This window comes from Raphanus sativus, chromosome 4 (assembly GCF_000801105.2).
Source record: "Raphanus sativus cultivar WK10039 chromosome 4, ASM80110v3, whole genome shotgun sequence".
NCBI classification, from domain to species: Eukaryota; Viridiplantae; Streptophyta; class Magnoliopsida; order Brassicales; family Brassicaceae; genus Raphanus; species Raphanus sativus.
This window is the reverse complement of record NC_079514.1, coordinates 22,304,389-22,320,360: the sequence shown is the minus strand read 5'-3', so window position 1 is coordinate 22,320,360 and position 15,972 is coordinate 22,304,389. Positions and strand designations below refer to the sequence as shown.

The following is a 15,972-nucleotide window of genomic DNA, read 5'->3' as shown; positions in this document are numbered from 1 at the left end:
ATGCATACTTATTTTTGAAGTCTTCATCATTATAATTTGGTGTCTTGAGAACAGGTAAATTGAGGTCTTAGGGTTATGTTATTATATTTTTTCAAACATGATGAATAATAATACATTATTGAAATAACAAAATGTAGATATGATTTCCTTTAGAATATTGTTCTGCATGTGCCTATAAGTTGTCAACCTTCTCAATAAGCTAGTTTAGCCCTTTCCATTTTCTTGCATGACCCTTATAAGGTAATTTTAATTAAATAAAAATAGATCCTTACCATACATATACCTTTCAAGTAATAAGGTTAGGTGAATAAATATAAAACTAATATATATAATGCGATCGAGTGAATGCAACAAGTTCTTTAACAGACCTGAATTGTTTAAAATATTAGGTATCCCGAATAAAACACAATTTTTCCGGGTTTAGAAAATGGGGTTACAAATTTTTAATACTCTTTGCACTAGGTAAAAAATATAAAGTTTAGATGTCAAAGTGGTAATTGTGGGGATGACTATTAATAATGTAACCTTTGCCCGTACAGATTTGAGTTCTGAAATTCATGCTTTTTGATTAAATTACAAGTTAAACAACATTTGAACCGAAAATTGTTCAGACATTTATTTATAAAATTCAGAAAACTTAAAAACAATACCGAAAGGCATCACTTGGATTGAATTAAATCTTTATACAATGCTCGTTATATATATATATATATATATATATATATATTATATATATATATTATGTATAGGATTGATCAAAAAATATGTTTCATCATGTATACATATGAAGTACTATATTACAAAATCGACCTTAGCTCAGTTGGTAGAGCGGAGGACTGTAGTTGACACAGCAAATCCTTAGGTCACTGGTTCGAATCCGGTAGGTCGGATATTTTTGTTCATCTTTTTTAAAAAAAATAATCCAAACTAGTTCAGTATTATTTTGCATATATATTTTTATCATTTAAAGGTCTTTGATGAAATCGAAAATCTAATAGCGTAATTATAATTTGGTTTCTTGTTAAGAAATTAGGGTTGACTTATTTAAAACCCGACCTAGATTTTGTTTCTTTCAGACAGGTTTCACAACCAATATTCTGTATGAAATATTGCACTACGATATTGAAATCCAGTGGAGTTATTGATTTGTTTTCTCCTTTGGCATGGTCTGAAATTGGGGAATATACATAATCTAATTAGCATAATTTTCATCCTGCAATCATGACAAAAAAAACCATTATGGATATACTTTTTGCCAACCATTATTAGAGGAAAATGAAAATTATTATAAGTTTAATATAAATCTTCTCATAAAAATTTTCATCAATATTTTGTAGATACATTAAAAAATTAAAAGAGTTCAAAAGAAGCGTATACTTAGAAGTCTGTTTTAGTTTTGGAATGATTTTGGGAAAAACAGAATTTGGGAAAAACATTCTATTACTCGTGTGAAAGCTACAAAACTGTTGAATCTATATTGTATACTTATATATCCATGCAAGAATTATCATATAAATCCGACCTTAGCTCAGTTGGTAGAGCGGAGGACTGTAGTTGATGCAGAATATCCTTAGGTCACTGGTTCGAATCCGGTAGGTCGGATACATTTCATGAAAATGATTTTGATTTCCATTTTTGACAGTAGACATCGAGATAATGATGTGAATATGTGGTTTCATAATATATGTTTATCTATCTCTAATGCATACTTATTTTTGAAGTCTTCATCATAATAATATGGTGGCTTGAGAAACAGGTAAATGAGGTTTTAGGGTTAGCTTATTATATTTTTTTCAAACATGATGAATAATATACATTATTGAATAACTAAAATGTAGATATGATTTCCTTTGGAATATTGTTCTGCATGTGCGTATAAGTTGTCAACCTTCTCAATAAGCTAGTTTAGCCATTTCCATTTTCTTGCATGAACCTTATTAGGTAATTTCAATTAAATAAAAAATATATCCTTACCATCAATATAACTTTCAAGGAAAAAAAGTTAGGTGAATATATATAAAACTGTTATGTATAATGTGATCGAGTGAATGCAACAAAATCTTTAACAGAACACGAATTGTTTAAATATTAGCTATCCCGAATAAAACACAATTTTACGGTTTTTGAAAATGGGGTTTACAAATTTTTAATACTCTTTGCACTAGGTTTAATAAATATAACAGTTTAGTTTTCGAAATGGTAATTGTGGGGATGACTATTAATAATGTAACCTTTGCCCGTACAGATTTGAGTTCTGAAATTCATGCTTTTGATTAAAGTACAACTTAAACAATATTTGCACCCAAAATTGTTCATCATTTTTTATAAAATTCAGAAAACTTAAAAACAATACCGAAAGGCATCACTTGTGATTAATTTAAATCTTTATATAATGCTCGTTATATATATATATATTATATGTATAAGGATTGATCAAAATAAGTTTCATCATGTATACATATGAAGTACTATATTACAAAACCGACATTAGCTCAGTTGGTAGAGCGGAGGACTGTAGTTGACACAACAAATCCTTAGGTCACTGGTTCGAATCCGGTAGGTCTGATATTTTTTGTTCATCCTTTTTAAAAAAATATTCCAAACTATTTCAGTATTATTTTTCATATATATTTTATTATTTAAAAGGTCTTTGATGAAATCGAAAATCTAACACCGTAAATAACATTTGGTTCTTGTTAGAAATTAGGGTTGACTTATTTAAGACCCGACCTAGATTTTGTTTCTTTCAGACAGGTTTCACAACCAATATTCTGTAATAAATATTGCACTATGATATTGAAATCCAGTGGAGTTATTGATGTTGTTTGTCTCCTTTGGCATGGTCTGAAATTGGGAATATACAAAATCTAATTAGCATAATTTTCATCCTGCAATCATGACAAAAAAAACAATTATGGATATAATTTTTGCCAACCATTATCAGAGGAAAATGAAAATTTATTATAAGTTTAATTTAAATCTTCCTCATAAAAATTTTCATTTATATTTTGTAGATACATTAAAAAATTAAAAGAGTTCAAAAGAAGCGTATACTTAGAAGTTTGTTTTAGTTTTGGAATGATTTTGGGAAAAACAGATTTTGGGAAAAACATTCTATTACTCGTGTGAAAGCTACAAAACTGTTGATTCTATATTGTATACTTATATATCCATGCAAGAATTATCATATAAATCCGACCTTAGCTCAGTTGGTAGAGCGGAGGACTGTAGTGGATGCAGAATATCCTTAGGTCACTGGTTCGAATCCGGTAGGTCGGATACACTTCATGAAAATGAATTTGATTTCTATTTTTGACAGTAGACATCGATATCATGATGTGAAAATGTGGTTTCATAATATATGTTTATCTATCTCTAATGCATACTTATTTTTGAAGTCTTCATCATTATAATTTGGTGTCTTGAGAAACAGGTAAATGAGGTCTTAGGGTTATGTTATTATATTTTTTCAAACATGATGAATAATAATACATTATTGAATAATTAAAATGTAGATATGATTTCTTTTAGAATATTGTTCTGCATGTGCCTATAAATTGTCAACCTTCTCAATAAGCTAGTTTAGCCCTTTCCATTTTCTTGCATGACCCTTATTAGGTAATTTTAATTAAATAAAAAATAAATCCTTACCATCAATATAACTTTCAAGGAATAAGGTTAGGTGAATAAATATAAAACTAATATGTATAATGTGATCGAGTGAATACAACAAATTTTTTAACAGAACCTGAATTGTTTAAATATTAGGTATACCGAATAAAACACAATTTTCCGGTTTTAGAAAATGGGGTTTACAAATTTTTAATACTCTTTGCACTAGGTAAAAATATAAAGTTTAGATGTCAAAGTGGTAATTGTGGGGATGACTATTAATAGTGTAACCTTTGCCCGTACAGATTTGAGTTCTGAAATTCATGCTTTTGATTAAATTACAACTTAAATAACATCTGAACCGAAAATTGTTCAGACATTTATTTATAAAATTCAGAAAACTTAAAAACAATACCGAAAGGCATCACTTGTGATTTATTTAAATCTTTATACAATGCTCATATATATATATATATATATATATATATATATATAAGGATTGATCAAAAAATACGTTTCATCATGTATACATGTGAAGTACTATATTACAAAACCGACCTTAGCTCAGTTGGTAGAGCGGAGGACTGTAGTTGACACAGCAAATCCTTAGGTCACTGGTTTGAATCCGGTAGGTCGGATATTTTTTGTTCATCCTTTTTTAAAAAAATATTCCAAACTAGTTCAGTATTATTTTGCATATATATTTTATCATTTAAAAGGTCTTTGATGAAATCAAAAATTTAATAGCGTAAATTATAATTTGGTTTCTTGTTAAGAAATTAGGGTTGACTTATTTAAAACCCGACCTAGATTTTGTTTATTTCAGACAGGTTTCACAACCAATATTCTGTATGAAATATTGCACTACGATATTGAAATCCAGTGGAGTTATTGATGTTGTTTTCTCCTTTGGCATGGTCTGAAATTGGGAATATACATAATCTAATTAGCATAATTTTCATCCTGCAATCATGACAAAAAAAACCATTATGGATATAATTTTTGCCAACCATTATTAGAGGAAAATGAAAATTTATTATAAGTTTAATTTAAATCTTCCTCATAAAAATTTTCATTAATATTTTGTACATACATTAAAAATTAAAAGAGTTCAAAAGAAGCGTATACTTAGAAGTCTGTTTTAGTTTTGGAATGATTTTGGGAAAACAGATTTTGGGAAAAACATTCTATTACTCGTGTGAAAGCTACAAAACTGTTGATTCTATATTGTATACTTATATATCCATGCAAGAATTATCATATAAATCCGACCTTAGCTCAGTTGGTAGAGCGGAGGACTGTAGTGGATGCAGAATATCCTTAGGTCACTGGTTCGAATCCGGTAGGTCGGATACACTTCATGCAAATGATTTTGATTTCCATTTTTGACAGTAGACATCGAGATAATGATGTGAAAATGTGGTTTCATAATATATGTTTATCTATCTCTAATGCATACTTATTTTTGAAGTCTTCATCATTATAATATGGTGGCTTGAGAAACAGGTAAATGAGGTTTTAGGGTTAGCTTACTATATTTTTTCAAACATGATGAATAATAATACATTATTGAATAACTTAAATGTAGATATGATTTCCTTTGGAATATTGTTCTGCATGTGCCTATAAGTTGTCGACCTTGTCAATTAAATAAAAAATAGATCCTTACCATCAATATAACTTTCAAGGAAAAAAGTTAGGTGAATATATATAAAACTGTTATGTATAATGTGATCGAGTGAATGCAACAATATCTTTAACAGAACACAAATTGTTTAAATATTAGGTATCCCGAATAAAACACAATTTTCCGGTTTTTGAAAATGGGGTTTACAAATTTTTAATACTCTTTGCACTAGGTTTAATAAATATACAGTTTAGTTTTCGAAATGGTAATTGTGGGGATGACTATTAATAATGTAACCTTTGCCCGTACAGATTTGAGTTCTGAAATTCATGCTTTTGATTAAAGTACAACTTAAACAATATTTGCACCCAATATTGTTTATCATTTTTTATAAAATTCAGAAAACTTAAAAACAATACCGAAAGGCATCACTTGTGATTAATTTAGATCTTTATACAATGCTCGTTATATATATATATATATATATATATATATATATATATATATATATATATATATATATATATATGTATAAGGATTGATCAAAACATACGTTTCATCATGTATACATATGAAGTACTATATTACAAAACCGACCTTAGCTCAGTTGGTAGAGCGGAGGACTGTAGTTGACACAATAAATCCTTAGGTCACTGGTTCGAATCCGGTAGGTCTGATATTTTTTGTTCATCCTTTTAAAAAATATTCCAAACTATTTCAGTATTATTTTTCATATATATTTTATTATTTAAAAGGTCTTTGATGAAATCGAAAATCTAATAGCGTAAAATAATCTTTGGTTCTTGTTAGAAATTAGGGTTGACTTATTTAAAACCCGACCTAGATTTTGTTTCTTTCAGACAGGTTTCACAACCAATATTCTGTATTAAATATTGCACTATGATATTGAAATCCAGTGGAGTTATTGATGTTGTTGTCTCCTTTGGCATGGTCTAAAATTGGGAATATATAGATATTATTTTTGCCAACCATTATCAGAGGAAATGAAAATTTATTATAAGTTTAATTTAAATCTTCCTCATAAAAAATTTCATTAATATTTTGTAGATGCATTAAAAATCAAGAAAGTTCAAAAGAAGCGTATACTTAGAAGTCTGTTTTAGTTTTGGAATGATTTTGGGAAAAGCAGATTTTGGGAAAAACATTCTATTACTCGTGTGAAAGCTACAAAACTGTTGATTCTATATTGTATACTTACATATCCATGCAAGAATTATCATATAAATCCGACCTTAGCTCAGTTGGTAGAGCGGAGGACTGTAGTGGATGCAGAATATTCTTAGGTCACTGGTTCGAATCCGGTAGGTTGGATACACTTCATGAAAATGATGTTGATTTCTATTTTTGACAGTAGACATCTAAATAATGATGTGAAAATGTGGTTTCATAATATATGTTTATCTATCTCTAATGCATACTTATTTTTGAAGTCTTCATCATTATAATTTGGTTGCTTGATAAACAGGTAAATGAGGTTTTAGGGTTAGCTTATTATATTTTTTTAAACATGATGAATAATAATACATTATTGAATAACTAAAATGTAGATATGATTTCCTTTGGAATATTGTTCTGCATGTGCCTATAAGTTGTCAACCTTCTCAATAAGCTAGTTTAGCCATTTCGATTTTCTTGCATGAACCTTCTCAATAAAACACAATTTGCGGTTTTTGAAAATGGGGTTTACAAATTTTTAATACTCTTTGCACTAGGTTAAAAATATAAGTTTAGATGTCAAAGTGGTAGTTGTGGGGATGACTATTAATAATGTAACCTTTGCCCGTACAGATTTTAGTTCTGAAATTCATGCTTTTGATTAAATTACAACTTAAAAACATTTGAACCAAAAATTGTTCAGACATTTTTTTATAAAATTCAGAAAACTTAAAAACAATACCGAAAGGCATCACTTGTGATTAATTTAAATCTTTACACAATGTATGAGAATTGATCAAAAATATGTATGAGAATTGATCAAAAATATGTTTCATCATGTATACATATGAAGTACTATATTACAAAACCGACCTTAGCTCAGTTGGTAGAGCGGAGGACTGTAGTTGACACAGAAAATCCTTAGGTCACTGGTTCGAATCCGGTAGGTCGGATATTTTTTGTTCATCCTTTTTAAAAAAATATTCCAAACTAGTTCAGTATTATTTTGCATATATATTTTATTATTTAAAAGGTCTTTGATGAAATCGAAAATCTAATAGCGTAAAATAACATTTGGTTTCTTGTTAGAAATTAGGGTTGACTTATTTAAAACCCGACCTAGATTTTGTTTCTTTCAGACAGGTTTCACAACCAATATTCTGTATGAGATATTGCACTATGATATTGAAATCCAGTGGAGTTATTGATGTTGTTGTCTCCTTTGGCATGGTCTGAAATTGGGAATATACATAATCTAATTAGCATAATTTTCATCCTGCAATCATGACAAAAAAAACATTATGGATATTATTTTTGCCAACCATTATCAGAGGAAATGAAAATTTATTATAAGTTTAAATTAAATCTTCCTCATAAAAAATTTCATTAATATTTTGTAGATACATTAAAAAATTAAGAGAGTTCAAAAGAAGTGTATACTTAGAAGTCTGTTTTAGTTTTGGAATGATTTTGGGAAGAACAGATTTTGGGAAAAACATTCTATTACTCCTGTGAAAGCTACAAAACTGTTGATTCTATATTGTATACTTATATATCCATGCAAGAATTATCATATAAATCCGACCTTAGCTCAGTTGGTAGAGCGGAGGACTGTAGTGGAAGCAGAATATCCTTAGGTCACTGGTTCGAATCCGGTAGGTCGGATACACTTCATGAAAATAATTTTGATTTCTGTTTTTGACAGTAGACATCTAGATAATGATGTGAAAATGTGGTTTCATAATATATGTTTATCTATCTCTAATGCATACTTATTTTTGAAGTCTTCATCATTATAATTTGGTGGCTTGAGAAACAGGTAAATGAGGTCTTAGGGTTATGTTATTATATTTTTTCAAACATGATGAATAATAATACATTATTGAATAACTTAAATGTAGATATGATTTCCTTTGGAATATTGTTCTGCATGTGCCTATAAGTTGTTAACCTTCTCAATAAGCTAGTTTAGCCATTTCCATTTTCTTGCATGAACCTTATTAGGTAATTTTAATTAAATAAAAAATAGATCCTTACCATGAATATAACTTTCAAGGAAAACAGTTAGGTGAATATATATAAAACTGATATGTTAATGTGATCGAGTGAATAAAACAAATTCTTTAACAGAACACGAATTGTTTAAATATTAGGTATCCCGAATAAAACACAATTTTCCGGTTTTAGAAAATGGGGTTTACAAATTTTTAATATTCTTTGCACTAGGTTTAATAAATATAAAGTTTAGATTTCGAAATGGTAATTGTGGGGATTACTATTAATAATGTAACCTTTGCCCGTACAGATTTGAGTTCTGAAATTCATGCTTTTGATTAAAGTACAACTTAAACAATATTTGAACAGAAAATTGTTCATCATTTTTTATAAATTCAGAAAACTTAAAAACAATACCGAAAAGCATCACTTCTGATTAATTTAAATATTTATACAATGCTCGTTATATATATATATATATATATATATATATATATATATGAATAAGGATTGTTAAAAAAATACGTTTCATCATGTATACATATGAAGTACTATATTACAAAACCGACCTTAGCTCAGTTGGTAGAGCGGAGGACTGTAGTTGACACAGCAAATCCTTAGGTCCCTGGTTCGAATCCGGTAGGTCGGATATTTTTTGTTCATCCTTTTAAAAAAAATATTCCAAACTAGTTCAGTATTATTTTGCATATATATTTTATCATTTAAAAGGTCTTTGATTAAATCGAAAATCTAATAGCGTAAAATACAATTGGTTTCTTGTTAGAAATTAGGGTTGACTTATTTAAAACCCGACCTAGATTTTGTTTCTTTCAGATAGGTTTTACAACCAATATTCTGTATGAAATATTGCACTATGATATTGAAATCCAGTGGAGTTATTCATGTTGTTGTCTCCTTTGGCATGGTCTGAAATTGGGAATATACATAATCTAATTAGCATAATATTCATCCTGCAATCATGAATAAAAAAAACATTAGATATAATTTTTGCCAACCATTATCAGAGGAAAATGAATATTTATTATAAGTTTAATTTAAATCTTCCTCATAAAAGTTTTCATTAATATTTTGTAGATACATTAAAAAATTAAGAGAGTTCAAAAGAAGCTTATACTTAGAAGTCTGTTTTAGTTTTTGAATGATTTTGGGAAAAACAGATTTTGGGAAAAACATTCTATTACTCGTGTGAAAGCTACAAAACAGTTGATTCTATATTGTATACTTATATATCAATGCAAGAATTATCATATAAATCCGACCGTAGCTCAGTTGGTAGAACGGAGGACTGTAGTGGAGGCAGAATATCCTTAGGTCACTGGTTCGAATCCGGTAGGTCGGATACACTTCATGAAAATGATTTTGATTTCTATTTTTGACAGTAGAAATCTAAATAATGTTGTGAAAATGTGGTTTCATAAAATATGTTTATCTATCTCTAATGCATACTTATTTTTGAAGTCTTCATCATTATAATTTGATGGCTTGAGAAACAGGTAAATGAGGTCTTACGGTTAGCTTATTATATTTTTTCAAACATGATGAATTATAATACATTATTGAATAACTAAAATGTAAATATGATTTCCTTTGGAATATTGTTCTGCATGTGCCTATAAGTTGTCAACCTTCTCAATAAGCTAGTTTAGCCATTTCCATTTTCTTGCATGAACCTTATTAGGTAATTTTAATTAAATAAAAAATAGATCCTTACCATCAATATAACTTTCAAGGAAAAATTTAGGTGAATATATATTAAACTGATATGTATAATGTAATCGAGTGAATGCAACAAATTCTTTAACAGAATCCGAATTGTTTAAATATTAGGTATCCCGAATAAAACACAATTTTCCGGTTTTAGAAAATGGGGTTTATAAATTTTTAATACTCTTTTGATACTTGCTCAAATTACCCTATAGCAACATTACTCTCATTAAAAGAGGTCAATTGTAGTACTTAGGGATCATATCCACAAGGAGCTGAGGAATCAATAGATCTTATTGTGTCTAAGCTAGGCTGAAGATTTGTTATTAAGACAGTGAAATAAAAGTAACAAGGGAATTGGTTTGAGCAGGACAATTACTCAAGATGATTGGATGGATTAACTAGTATGATTTAAAAGAGTTAGATCTAAGGTTGCTATTTCAGGTTATCAGGATTATAGAGGTATGATTCCTATATGAGATCCTTGCATGATATTAAAGAACCCAACTAAACGATATGCCTGTTGGGGAAAAATAATCCATGAGGAGATTTCCCCAGCTTCCGGCTTCCAGGGTCCGACCCTTGCCCCAGGTTCAAGGTTTCGGGCCAGATAATTAAGAAAAATAGAAATATTCTATTATCTAAGGATAAAGTGAATATTTCCAAATCCTAAAGAGGAGGCACGACTTCTACTATAAATAAAGGGTTCATAAACCCTAAAGAAGAGGTCAACACGTTCATCCCCATAGATCACAAGTTCTACAGCCGCCAAGTCAATATCTTACACCTAGAAGACCTTCCAATTAGATTCGCCTATAATAGGTTGATCCCGACAATTACTATCAGCGAGATGGGGTTCTATACTCATTGTTGCACGTCCCAAGTAGAGGAAGACGTCCATCTACAGAAGACATAAACCCCATAGTCAATTCGACGACTACCAAGGCATGAATTTACCTAAAAGACTATCTCCATCGATATGTCTATTGGAGGACGAATCCCTGCGATCATCACCAACAAGATGACGTTCCTGTTCCTGGCAGCACGTCTATACCTCTATATATTGGCTCAGGCTATGATCTCCAGCTCATCCGCAGTAACACTCCATGCTCCATGAAGCATATCGAAGCTCCATTCTCACTGCAGCATCCCGACAATCCCGCCATCTATTCCCACCATGCGTCTTCTACATTAGATGACTCCTATCAACTACAGAGCTACATGCCTATCAGGCTCCGCGCCTCCATTAGGCTCCGCGCCTCCATCAGGCCACGTGCCTTCATCAGGCCTCGTGCCTCCACAAGGACACGTGCCTACCAGGGCACGTGCCCATCTAGGCTACGCACCTCCAATATATGAACTACGAATGGCTTGATCCCCTTCCGAGGGGTACGTAGGCAATCCCCACTGTAGGATGCAGCTATAAATCCCAAACACCTTCCACGGTTCCATGACTTAGAACCTAGAAGACACCTTCAGAACCAGGAACCATCAACTATACATCATGAAGACCTTGCGGCCTTCACTACGGACCCTGCTGCCTTCATTATAGATGGGCAGCCTGTGCCTAATGACCAATATCCCTTGCTGATACGAAGGCATTAACGACACATACTGGCCCATATCCTTATGGCAGTATCCTAAAAGCAAGATCTCCTGGTTCATCGACCACTGAAGCAGGAGAAAGCACTAGGACTACTTGTCTCCTTCCTCCTATCATTCCGTAGGCTGAGCACAAATCGCTTGTACTAGAAAATACCCTAACAGTTTGGCGCTAGAAGGAGAGGCAGTACTAAACTACGTGAAGATGTTATAGGCGGAAGGGATATTTCATTTATTCCTGCAAAAGGTCTCCATCCCAGCCACCTGGGGGCGAGAAACGACTTCTTCTCATCATATCCGTGGCCCACATGGCTGGAAACACCTCTCCTAGAGGGGATAACACTATGTTAACAGTAGCAGAAAGGTTCTACACAGGAACTACCCATGAGGTCCTGCTATTTCCTGCAGATCGCGAACCTAAACCACAAAATCAGATCTTTACAGTCTCTGGTCCTTGCTGGTTTCAGGTCTTAACCAAAGATCCGACCTCTACAGTCTCTGGCCCTTGCTGGTTCCAGGTCTTAACCAAAGATCCGACCTCCACTGTCTTTCTTCCTTGCTAATACCAGTCCCAGGTCCCAACAAGGAATCAGATCCTTATAGTCTCTGGTCCATGCTAGATCCGGTCCTTATGCAAAGCAGGCCCCTGCAACCTTTGGATTCAAAGATCCCGACTAGGAGCAGTCATCACTAACATCAAATATCGACGGGCGACCTACTGGCAACAATCTAACATGATCTAGACACCAGGAACAAGTCCAAGATCACAACTCTGCCCCCTGTAACAAGGAGAAAGGTTCTCAAGCAAGGGACAACACCTCTCTTCATGGTTTGCGACTTCAACAAATTCCAAAGGAGGAGCCAAAAGAAGAGTTCCTAGGAATACTGCATGCATACCAAGCGACCATTAAGAGGTAACAATGGAACCACCTTTCTTCCTAGGTTCTATCATCTAGGTGGTAGAATAGCTAGAGAACGCCTTTTGAGTACTCAGCAAATTCCATGCAGTTCCTGCGGAAAAGCTATGAACCAACAAAAAGTATGAAGAACCCTGACCAGACGCCGGGCAAACCGCTATTTTGTCTGCCGCCAAGGAGCCAGAGAAACAGCTAGTTCTACATCAAGGCTTGGTGGCCGTCATATCCTCTACTCATTCAGAACCGAATGAGAGAAGCAAGAGAGCTCCCTTTCCCACTACTACTCAACCAGAAGAGAAAGCCGAACTTCCAGGTTCCGGATCCCAGCTTCCAAGTCCTAATCTAGGTTCTGGGTCTACAGCTATTCACCTTACAAGGAGGCGAAATCTAATGACTTCGCAAGAAAGCAAGCCCCGATTACCTCACTACAGCTTTTTCCGGCGATGTACCCTGATATGCTCCTAAAGGAAGCTAAAGCCACGTGCCTCTCAATATTTCCAAAGGCCACATGTCTTCTTGAACCTTTAAAGAAAGACACGACACCGAGGAAAGCAGGGGCAAATGAGCTGAGCGTTAACCCAAGGGGCAACATGCATCAACGAATCTCGTTGGCTTGCCCACAACAAGGTGGAGATCCAATAAATAGGAGCAAAGCAATATGTAGGGAAGGTCAGCAGCAGGAATGGACTAACCACGTCCTTGTCTGCAGTAGAAGACGCTAATCCATGCGAAGAAGCATTCTTAGCTGGGTAAACCCCTGATATCCAAACAGATGATCCTGCTCTAGACCGATCATTTCCTGCCTCATGGTCAATTTTGATTGGGGCCATATAAATCATGTCAGCCCCCGCTATCTAAGCTCAAGGACGAGTCAGTATTGCTGCTTCACCTGTAACCTCCGGATTTGAAGAGGATATGTCCTACCGCCCCCGGGTTTCAGAGGGATATATGTCAGAGCTTCCGGGCTCCAAGAGAGTCAATCCCAGAACCTGCGAACCCCAGGAGGATATTTCCAAAATCATCGGGTTTTGAGAAGGACCACGTTACGAACGGCTCCACGGAAGGCAATATGTGCCTTCTCAACAACATCCCACATCCAATCAGCATCGAGAGAGGTCCAACTCCAGTGGACAGAGTGCGATGCTGTATTAAGACAATACAGCCTCCGGGCTTGATACGGCAGAACAAGAGTCCAACTCCGCGGCATAAAAGAATCCCTTACAGTCCTCGGGTCCTTAAAGGCAAAACCCGAAGACCTTCTGAAACCAATGCAGTACTTCCCTAAAACCTACGGGTTCCGAAGGGTATATGTACATGCTCTACAGGATCAGAGCACTAAACCCTTCAAAACTTCAGGTTACAAAGGAGAATCAGCAGGCGCTACGAGTTCTCACGCGACGTATTTCGATACTCCAAGATATACGACAAAGAACCAGCCTCCACGCCTCAACAAAGGTCTTGTTAAAGGAACGGGAAGAACCATGGTCTTCAGTCGGCTACCATCTCCCACTGAACTTCTCCTGCCTATGGTCAGGGGACGTCCCCAAAAGACTAAGAAAAAGAGAAGAAAACATAAGATGGAGAATATTGCTTCCCAAGGATGTAGGCCCTTCAGGAGATCATCCTCCAACCAGTATCTAATCATTGGGGGCATAAGCAAGGACTTACTTACTGAAGTAAATAAAAAATTCCCCTGCTTGGCCTTGCCATACGTCATTCGGATCTCGCAAACACGTGGCTATATGCCACCAGGGCCCTGCGCTAAAAAGATAGATCCTGCTTGTCACTGTAATGCGAAGCTGGTATCAAGAATTCCCGCTTCCGGAAGGGGCAGTATATCAGCTACATCAGATTCCAACAGATACGACTGATCTCCGCCAGCCGAACAACAATACTACTCGAAGACCACGTTCCATCAAGGTCTTACACCAAGAAACGAGCTCGTTATCCCTAGAAACGAGAGAATAAGATCTTCATTCCTCCAAGGTCCTGCTACAGGTCTAAGGACCCTGCATCCAGCAGATGAATGTCAACGCTCACTGAAGCGTCAGCAAGTCCATCTCCATCAAACCCTACCTCACTGAGAAATATCTACATGGGGCCTGAAAGCAAATCTAGTCGTCCACCGAGATAAAAGATCAAGGTCCCGAACCCTGCGATATCATCTCCACACAGGTCCAGCACCTCCGGATACCTAATATAGACCCTGGTCTGCTTCAGGAAAGACGACTTTCCCCCAGGTTTAAACACGGCCCATGCCTAAGAAGAACATTGGAGAAGGGGCATTGGAGAAGGAACGTCCTGCTCACGACAAGGCCCATGAGATAGAGCGACTCCGGCTGACCAAGGAGAACATTTTATCTCCCTACTTCACCCATGAAATCGAAAGATAAGGGGCAATGTATTGAGAGTAAGCAAAGCCCAGGTCTTCATATTCATCCGAGCAGGACCCCGGTATTCAAATTCTCACATGAAGAAGTTTCGACTCCAACTCCGAGGCTCCGGCTCCGACTCCGACCAGCTTCCATCCCAAACACTAGGTAACATGAACTGAAAAAACTCACGTCCTCTGTCCTGGGTCCTGCATAAAGGCCACGTGCCGAAAAATATGCAGGACACCTTCGTACCAAACATGCCAATCCCTGCAATAACGCAGGAGGCATAAGTACAATCGCAAAGTACTGTATCCAAACTCAGAGTTTGTACAGGGAGAGAATCTATGCAGTTGCATAGAAGTGGAAGATCCACGAAAACAAATACAGGGGCATACTAGCTGGATTAGGCCCCAAGGGACCTCCGATCCTGGCGAACCCTATATTTCTGATATTATTCACATGGGTGTATGACAAACAAGGAACGGGTCTGATCAACCTTATTACGCTGTCTGCACCTCGGGCCCTGCGTAAAGGCTTAAAGCCAAAAGTTACGTGGGGACCACCGTACTAGTGCTATCCAAACCCTGTGTTAAAGACGCTACGAGCTAAAACACATGCAGGGGATATGACGTACAACTGCAAAGTACTGTAATCAGATGCTGACGGCTGATATGCAGGGAGCAAATGTGCGAAAAAACCGGTTAGCACCAAAAATTTAATTCTTATCCAGACGTGGAAAGTAGTGTGTCTGGTGTGAAGTCGCTCCGCGGGGCAGGCCCACGCCAGCGCAACATAAATCTGAGAGTGACCTTTCTGCAGTAAGGTAGAGAGCAGCATTAAGAATCGAGAGTGGCCTATACCTCAGGGTGGCAGAGTGCGGTTTCTCAATAACAAGATCGGTAGTGGCTTCATGAGCATAATACGATCGCAATCATCCCGAAAT

At 35.0% G+C, this 15,972-nt stretch overlaps 5 non-coding genes across 5 annotated transcripts; all 5 read left to right on the top strand.

Moving 5' to 3' along the window:
- Window positions 1–1,517: 1,517 nt before the first annotated feature.
- On the top strand, window positions 1,518–1,602 carry TRNAY-GUA (transfer RNA tyrosine (anticodon GUA)). Its single transcript is given in 2 exon segments — window positions 1,518–1,554; window positions 1,567–1,602. It is a non-coding gene; the product is annotated as a tRNA-Tyr (tRNA).
- Window positions 1,603–3,194: 1,592 nt separating this feature from the next.
- On the top strand, window positions 3,195–3,279 carry TRNAY-GUA (transfer RNA tyrosine (anticodon GUA)). Its single transcript is given in 2 exon segments — window positions 3,195–3,231; window positions 3,244–3,279. It is a non-coding gene; the product is annotated as a tRNA-Tyr (tRNA).
- Window positions 3,280–4,879: 1,600 nt separating this feature from the next.
- Window positions 4,880–4,964, top strand: TRNAY-GUA (transfer RNA tyrosine (anticodon GUA)). Its single transcript is given in 2 exon segments — window positions 4,880–4,916; window positions 4,929–4,964. It is a non-coding gene; the product is annotated as a tRNA-Tyr (tRNA).
- Window positions 4,965–7,283: 2,319 nt separating this feature from the next.
- Window positions 7,284–7,368, top strand: TRNAY-GUA (transfer RNA tyrosine (anticodon GUA)). Its single transcript is given in 2 exon segments — window positions 7,284–7,320; window positions 7,333–7,368. It is a non-coding gene; the product is annotated as a tRNA-Tyr (tRNA).
- A 627-nt stretch (window positions 7,369–7,995) lies between these two features.
- TRNAY-GUA (transfer RNA tyrosine (anticodon GUA)) lies at window positions 7,996–8,080 on the top strand. The gene is given in 2 exon segments: window positions 7,996–8,032; window positions 8,045–8,080. It is a non-coding gene; the product is annotated as a tRNA-Tyr (tRNA).
- Window positions 8,081–15,972: the final 7,892 nt, after the last annotated feature.